At 41.2% G+C, this 9,019-nt stretch overlaps 1 pseudogene; it reads left to right on the top strand.

Moving 5' to 3' along the window:
• Nucleotides 1-7,092: 7,092 nt before the first annotated feature.
• LOC135051566 (5S ribosomal RNA) lies at nucleotides 7,093-7,211 on the top strand (annotated as a pseudogene).
• Nucleotides 7,212-9,019: the final 1,808 nt, after the last annotated feature.

Here is a 9,019-nt window from a genome sequence, read left to right as displayed (position 1 = left end):
AAAGTCTCAACCCTCCCGAAAACTTGGATAGATAAAAGAAATGGAAGAGGTAGCGACAGAATATGTTCTGTTTCTTTAACCTGGCTATAGGTTGAGGTTCTTCTTGCTATGTGTGTGTGTATGAAGCAAAAGCATGTAAGCATCTATTAAGGGTATATTTCTGTTAGTGTGATCATGTGTGGGTTACCGCAGTGTAGGTAGCTGGGGTCATCACAATCCGTTAAGTTTGTGGCTTCCTTTGGGGTGGCGTCAGTATTTTGCCACATAGTCGATCAAGGGTAGGCATGCATTTGATGCTTACATTGATTATGAAAATTATAAGACTTATCATCATGACAAAATGCAACATTTGATATAGCCACTTAGAAATACTAGCTCCCATCCATCCAAAAGATCCCAATCAGCTGATTGGTTCATATGTTCCTGTAAATCTTGTAGTAATTTAACCTTCTTTTCAATGGGATTGTAATTATCTGAGATATTAAAACAACACATTCCTTTAAATTGTTCACAACCGCTACCTTCTTTGAGCAGTAACTAATCGATGGCAACTCGATTTTGAATCATACCTTCTCTAATGTCTCTCAATTCTTCATTAATGAGATCTATAGCAGTGCTTGTAGCCTTTATATTTTTAGCTAGTCCATAAAATTTAAACTTCCTAGGTCTATCACAAGTCTATATAGCAAGCCATAAGGCATATCAGTAAGGGTATTTTTTTATAGTAAATTAATTGTAAATCATAGTATTTTAGCTCTATAACCACGAGATATAAATAGATACTTTTGGCAAGCTTGTCTCAATTGATAAGTGATATATTTCTTCTTCTGCTCAAGTACATATTCATCAGTTTCTTATCAAAACATAATTTTGTACATATTTCTAGCGTTACTCATTATATTTTCATATGCCATGTTCAGTGTGGGGAACATACTATATGTTTGTTAGTATTTTCCTTAAGCCATTATGGACTATAGTGTAGGGAGAAATGTCATCAGTCACATAGAACCCACAGGTGAACTGTTACCTTACTTGCCACAGTACCAGGAACCTGATTCAGCTCCCCGTCCTGTTTCCCCCCCTTGTTTGACCAAGTATGAAATATATACAGTATATAATATCTGCCATCTAATCTACTATGGGCAGGTCTACTCTTAAACATTATACACCTTATAGGGATTTGCGATTCTTTTTATTTATCTGATTTAAGCCTGCAGGACAATCTCATCTCTTACACTTTATCATCCAAATCAAACAAGGCATGGAACTATTTACTGTCCTTTAAACAGTGCCTCCAAATCTAGGGTGAGATCAGCCTCCCTCGTTGGTGCTTTTAGCTTCTCCAGGTGGGCTTCTCTCAGCAACAGTTCTGCAAATGGAGGTAGTCTTTGACATGGTCCTTCCCCAATGACCTGAAAAGAGAATTACAGACCATTTATAATCTCACTAGGCTTCATCTGTTTGCCTGTGAGGAGACTGTGCTCTGGTGTATCATCTTGAACTCCTTTTTCTTTCAGACACGGCTTACTATAGAATTTGAGCATGTGCCAATAAAAGTCCAATATGGAAAAAGGTTCTTGGGAACAGGATTAGTGGAGCGATAGACATCAACTGGTACTTATACAAGACTACGCCACCTCCACACTGTGTTCCCTGTGACTTTTGACAACATAATTAATACCATAGTGGGATTCTCTGAGGCCAAATACTTATAGGGCTGTGTAAATGTAGATCCAACTCTTATGATTAAATATATAGTGCTATTGGCTGCCGTTAAACACATTACAATATACCAAAACTTATTTTCTATTGGGTGGATAAAGTAATTCTGTGTTGCCTGGGAAAGGTCCTTGTGTAGAGCGGGGTATTCTCTCTTTAGACAGGGAAAGCATGACTGCATCCTCTTACATTCATAGGAAAAGAAAGCTGAACTGTTGTCACCATACTCCCCTTACCAATGTGAGTAAGCCTATGGGCTTTCTCCGTCAGGCCAGGTACTGTAATAGTGATTTCAGTGCAGTGGTCTTACCTTTAATCTCACCAGATATCATTATTATCTGGTACACATCCATTTTCCCTCCCACAAGGATATGTCCTGTTATAAACAAGACTGGTACAATTGTATTAATTTCTCATAGGTTTAACATTTTTCTTTGTCTTTGTCTTTGGAACAGGATACTTTCTATATTTCTCATAGTGGTTCATTGTCAAGTAACATGGAATCAATGTCTTTATTGTCTTTTGTGACTGTACAGTTTTCCTTGGGCATTGAAATATCATCGTTCCGTGTAGGATGACTAGGTGTCATCTCATTAACTTGATTACTACAATAGTCTCTCTCTTTTGTCTTTATTAAAACAGACGTTCTTTTAGTCTTCAAACTTTCATGTGACCTTCATATTGCTTCTCAACTTTTCTTTTCCAATCACCTCTCTCTTTATGATTCATCTATTATCCTACATACTTTTCCATTCTTAACTTGCATATGTTTTCTAAAAAATAAAACGCATTGGAATATGTGCCATGCAGCTATTGATAGTAACAATATCTTTGCCTATAACAAATATATTCTACTCCCCCCCCCCCTTTTGTGACAACCTTGTCACAAAACAAAATTGTTTGTTATATGGGCAAATAACCCTTGGATAACTACGGAATCATAAAATAAAGTCCATAAAAGTTTAAAAATATAATATTTAGAGAGAAAAAACCCAGCAATATGAGGAACTTGTGGTAGGAAAAATATGTAAATTATGTTGGTAGATATAGTGTGAAATACAAGTAGAGGGGGAAAAAATTAACAATAACATAAATGTGACTTCTATGTGGAATTACATCATATGCAGTACAATGTGTGCACGAAAATCTAGACACTGGCTCCCTCACTTAGTAAGTATCTGATATCCTGACATCCCCGACCTGTATATTTACAAAGTACATAGAATAACAGATTATAATTGATAATATTACTATCATGATAAACTTTGATATATCAATTATCTATTTTTCTGATTTTGCAATATTCTGGATTTTCATCCTAGTACTTTGCCCATACAGAACCAACTTTTGTGACTTTCCTGTGGAATTTACAAATCCAGCGAACAATTTGGACCCACTGTTCTTGTGGATGACATATTAAAATTATTATGGAGGTTGGGTACAACTAAACCTTTAAGTATTCTCAACATTTAAGTATATCAAACTTAGGTAATATCAATACTTAGGTACTTTTTTAAGTATTAATATCCAGGATCTAAAGAATCATGGGATTTCCAGCTATAAGCTCGATTTCCTGAAACAGAAAGGAAACTCTACCACTCTTTGCCGATATCACTCGGTTTTGGGATAAAGTGACACCCCATCAATATATAAACACTTTCCACTGAGTACGTAGTGTTTATTGTAAAGGTCGATTTACTTTCAAGGAAAAAGCAATACCTAATCACACTGTGGTTCGGGCCGCTGCGGCCGCTAAATGCAAACAAGAACCCCTACGATGTGTATGCACGATGCGTATACACACCGACACGCTATGCGCACAATGCAGCGACACGTGTGGCTGCATACACCTTATTCACCAAACAAGAATGGAATGTGACACCAGTAGTTAAGTGTTATGTTGTGGTCCAATGCATCAACAATATATTTACTCAAAAGATACAAGTAAAAGTACAACAATATTACAGAGAAGAGCTACAACCAATAGTACATACGTTTGTTCACCAGCGCTCCCGGATCCAGGTCTCAATCAGTCTTAGCAAGATGACCTCCAGAGAATAGACTTATGCCTGGTCATGAAGCCTTTCTTTTATACAATAGGTCCAAATACAATACAATAGGAAATGTAAGCTCTTCTTCCATAGGTCAAGGGGCAGGTCATTTTCAGTACATGAGGGGTCATAGGTTGGTTTGAATGAGTGGGTGATGCTTGGTCCAGGTGTGCTTGCAGGTCTCCACCACCGGGTTCCTGCCGAATATCATGAGTACAGTAATTACAGTATTGGTGAATATTACAGTTCTGCGCATATCTATGTGCAGAAATATGCGATTAACTGCACATAACAACCGGTACATAGGTCGCAAAATACTGCACATCTGGATACCAAACACTAAGTCCTAACCTGGTTCTGTCCCCTCACATCCTGTAAAGCTGAATATCTCCATTGTTCTGCCCTTTGAGTAAATGTAACTTGCTGGCAATGTGTGTGGAGACTATGGGGTATATGCAATTCTGGCCGAATTGCGTCTTTTTTTCGTCCATTTTAGGATTCGACTGTACTCGACAGCCGAAACCCTCCACCCGGGACCATGAATTCGACATATTCAATACAAAACGCATTCGACACTCCTCTTGTCGAATAACGGACCAATCGTCGAGTAGGGGGCGTCCTGGATTCGACTTCCCGCCGTTTTCAGCCCTTTATATGGGCTTGTTTGCTGCGTGCTCAGCAGCCATTTTGTGAACCTGCAGAGTGAGGTGGAGGTGCTGCAGAGCTAGCAAATTGGTATTGTTTGCTGTGGTATTGTTTGGACACCCAGCAGGCTTTAATCCAGGACGGGTTTTGTGTTTGGGGGTAGTTTTTCACGTTTTTTTTTTTCCATAAAATGTTTTTTGGGTCATGCTTTTGCATTGGTGTACCTCCAGCATGTGGAGGTATGATTTTTGTCTTGTTTGGGGTGATTTTAGACCGTGTCGTTATCCACCATGTGGTCGAAAGGTGATGTCGTTTGTTTCCAAAACATGTTTTTTGGATCCTATTTTAGCACTGGTGCATCCCTGAACATGCTGGAGGTACTTTTTGGCTTGTTTGGGGTGATTTTCATTGTGTTTGTATCAGCCATGTGGTCGACATGTGATGTCATTTGTCTCCAAAACATGTTTTTTTGCTCCTATTTTAGCACTGATGTACCTCCAGCATGTGCAGGTGATTTTTGGCTTGTTTGGGGTGATTTTAGACCGTGTCGGTATCTGCCATGTGGCCGACGTATTGTTGTTTGTTCCCAAAACATGTTTTTTTGCTCCTATTTCAGCACTGGTGCATCCCTGCACATGCTGGAGGTAATTTTGGCCTTGTTTGGGCTGACTTTGACTGTGTCGGTATCTGCCATGTGGCCGACATGTGGTGTAGATTGTTTCCAAAACATGTTTTTTTGCTCCTATTTTAGCACTGGTGTACCTCCAGCATGTGCAGGAATGATTTTTGGCTTGTTTGGGGTGATTTTAGACCGTGTCGGTATCTGCCATGTGGCCGACATGTGTCGTTGTTTGTTCCCAAAACATGTTTTTTTGCTCCTATTTCAGCACTGGTGCATTCCTGCACATGCTGGAGGTAATGTTGGCCTTGTTTGGGCTGACTTTGACTGTGTCGGTATCTGCCATGTGGCCGACATGTGGTGTAGATTGTTTCCAAAACATGTTTTTTTGCTCCTATTTTAGCACTGGTGTACCTCCAGCATGTGCAGGAATGATTTTTGGCTTGTTTGGGGTGATTTTAGACCGTGTCGGTATCTGCCATGTGGCCGACATGTATTGTTGTTTGCTCCCAAAACATGTTTTTTTTGCTCCTATTTCAGCACTGGTACATCCCTGCACATGCTGGAGGTAATTTTGGCCTTGTTTGGGCTGACTTTGACTGTGTCGGTATCTGCCATGTGGCCGACATGTGGTGTAGATTGTTTCCAAAACATGGTTTTTTTGCTCCTATTTTAGCACTGGTGTACCTCCAGCATGTGCAGGAATGATTTTTGGCTTGTTTGGGGTGATTTTAGACCGTGTCGGTATCTGCCATGTGGCCGATATGTGTCGTTGTTTGTTCCCAAAATATGTTTTTTTGTGCTCCTATTTCAGCACTGGTGCATCCCTGCACATGCTGGTGGTAATTTTGGCCTTGTTTGGGCTGACTTTGACTGTGTCGGTATCACTTCCGGTCCGGCACCCGACTTCCGGGACCTCCGTAACGGAGCTCCGACGAGCGGACTCCCCTCCAGCTCACACACAGCAAGTACAACTTTGCCTGCTGCAGCCGGCATAAGCCCCTTTTTGGTTTGGTCCCAGTCCCCTTGTGTCCAGCGCCGGTACAGGGGAGAAACTTCCTCCACTCTGTGCATGCTGCACAGACGGGACTGTTACCATAGCAACCAGTTTGTTGCCTGACATTTTTCTCTGTGATTGTACACACACACTGTGTGCAGGGAAATTGCTTATTAGCTCATTACTTGTGCATTTAAGCCATTACTTTCAGAATTAGAGCTATTAGCTCAGTCAGACGGACAGCTACTGTGCTGGAGTTTATGTGGTTTTTCATGGTACTCTTTATGGTGCTATTTGAGTCAGCCAATGGTATTTCTGCAATCCATTCAGCGATTTATCTGCATGATGAGTGTTTAAACACAATTGTATTTTTTCCATAACAGACAGATAGCTGCCAATGCAGTTCATGTGCTGAATATTTATGTGAATTTTCATGTTACTACCATATGAGTCATCATTGTCGCAATATATTCAGTAATTTCTTCTGTGAGAATTATTGTAACACAATTGTTTTTCCTGCAAGCAGACAGATAGCTGCTTGGGCAGCTTATGTGCTGGATCCTATGTCAAATGTTATTTCTCAGCATATATCATTTGGGCATTATTGCTAGAACACATTTGCAATTCTGATATTTCCGTACTATCCACTCAGGCTGTATTATTGCGATGATATATTCAATGTTTATAATTATTTTCTGAGTTATTTTCTGATATATCTAATGTATTTTTGGAAATTAACGTAAAGGTGAATCTTTACGGCACCTTCCAGTTCCAAGAAATATTCCATCAATTAGGACATATCACTTTGTTTATTGCCACACCACATTTTCTTTGTGGGAAATTTGGCATGTGTTCTTACCGTAATTCCTTTGTGGGGGAATTCCCATAAAAGAAACAAATCATTCTGCACCATTTTTTCTCAACAAAATTGTGGTGTTCTTTTGCTCAAGCTGCCTCTTGGGCAAACATTTGGCTATTTGACAACGCCATCTATTGGACCAATCTGTCCCAAATAGCTCAAGTAATAGCCATCCCCCCAGCAGATAGGCACTCACCTGACTTTCTACAGTCATACCATGCTGGACATGCCCGATCTCGTCTGATCTTGGAAGCCAAGCAGCATTGGGCCAGGTTAGTATCAGAAAGGGTGACCCTCTGGGAATACCGGGTACTGTAGCACCAAGGAATACACCTTCTGCTGATCAGCAAATTTAATTCCATTCGAGCCTTGTACTCCATTACCGCAGTTGACCCACTTCCGGGAGTCCAGATTTTATACAAGCCGGTTTTCCATTATCTCTCATATGAATATACATATGTATATAACTTCATAGTCTCATAGAGATAATAGGAATATTTATATTTTCGCTTTTGATTAACGTCAAACATCAATACTCACTTACAAATCAGGGGGTTTACAGAGAAACTTTCTGTCACCCTCTTTATACAAGTGAGTTACAAATTGTATCGTCAACAATATTTTTGTTTAATACTTGTTTTAACTATATTGCTGATTTACAGCAATAATTTTAGTATCCTTTCGTCTGTGATTAAAAGTTAAGTTTTATCTTTTCCTACCCACACATTACCAAATTCTATCTTTTCAATATACAGAATCAAGTGTGCCCCTGAGAGACATTATCAATAGTCCCCCTTTTTTTGCCTCTTGCGCAAACCTCTCTACACTGTGTCGGTATCTGCCAAGTGGCCGACATGTGGTGTAGATAGTTTCCAAAACATGTTTTTTGCTCCTACTTTAGCACTGGTTGAGCTCTAGCATGTGCAGGGATGCTTTTTGGCTTGATTTGGGATGATTTTATAGTGTGTCGGTTTCTGCCATGTGGCCGACATGTGTCGTTGTTTGTTCCCAAAACATGTTTTTTTGCTCCTATTTTAGCACTGGTTGACCTCCAGCATATGCAGGGATGCTTGTACGGGGGTTTTGGCTTTTTTGGCTGAGGTATTTTTCAATTTTTCATTTTTTTTTTGTTGTGTTTGGTCCTGCTTGAGCACTGGGGTCCCAGCAGCATTACGTGTGGTTGCATGTAATTATGTAATGTGTGTGAAATTTGTAAAAATATATATTTTTTCTATTTACAACAGAGATGTCCAGGGACAAGCGGCCCCGATCCCCCCCCCCTTCCCCCCACCCCTCAGAAGAACTTTCCCTGCACAGCAATGAGGAGTCGGAGCCGACCCAGGAGGAGGATACGACCGACCAGGCATGCAGTGACCAGCCGCGGTCGTCAAAGGGACCAAAGACAGAAGCAAAAGAAAAAGAAAAGGCCTACACAGGTAAATACTGACAACACCTGCAGAAACAATAGCATCCAACTTGACACACCCTAGTTTGCGCACTGCCATGCACACCTACAGATATCTTTGCACACTGCCAGGGATACTGACACACTCACAGGTACATACCGATCTTATTAAATGCATGGGTTTTTTTTTATCCCTAAAGGCAAGAAGCCAGCCAGAGGATCAGTCGGGGTAGGAAGCCTCTGGTGAAGACGCAGGACCGAAGAAGCCGCGTGGACCCAGATACACTGAGGCGGAAAACTGTGCCCTAGTGCATGGCGTCGACAGGTCCTACAATGTTCTGTATGGACCAAGGGCACAGACCACAGCAGCTAAGACCAAGCGAAACATCTGGGATGCCATCGCGAGACAAGTCACTGCAGTATTTGGAAACTGCCAGAGCACCAGAAACTGCATGAAGCGGTACAGTGATTGCCGCAGACAGGCCAAAAAGAAGATGGGGATTCAGCGCCGACATGAGACAGCTACGGGAGGTGGTCCGGCTCTCAATCTGAAGTGGCTACCCTGGGAGAACGTTATTAAAAGGCGCATGAACCCCCTGTCATGGTCCAAGGAGTTCGCGGAGGTGTGGACTCTAGCCGCCCTGCTGGCTTTTCCGAGGAGGAAGAACCACCCAGAAGACGGAAGACGGCGGGAGACAAGCAGTCCAAAAGGAGGCCTGATGGT

Source organism: Pseudophryne corroboree, chromosome 2 (genome assembly GCF_028390025.1).
Source record: "Pseudophryne corroboree isolate aPseCor3 chromosome 2, aPseCor3.hap2, whole genome shotgun sequence".
Classification (NCBI taxonomy): Eukaryota; Metazoa; Chordata; class Amphibia; order Anura; family Myobatrachidae; genus Pseudophryne; species Pseudophryne corroboree.
This window is presented reverse-complemented; position numbering and strand designations above follow the sequence as displayed.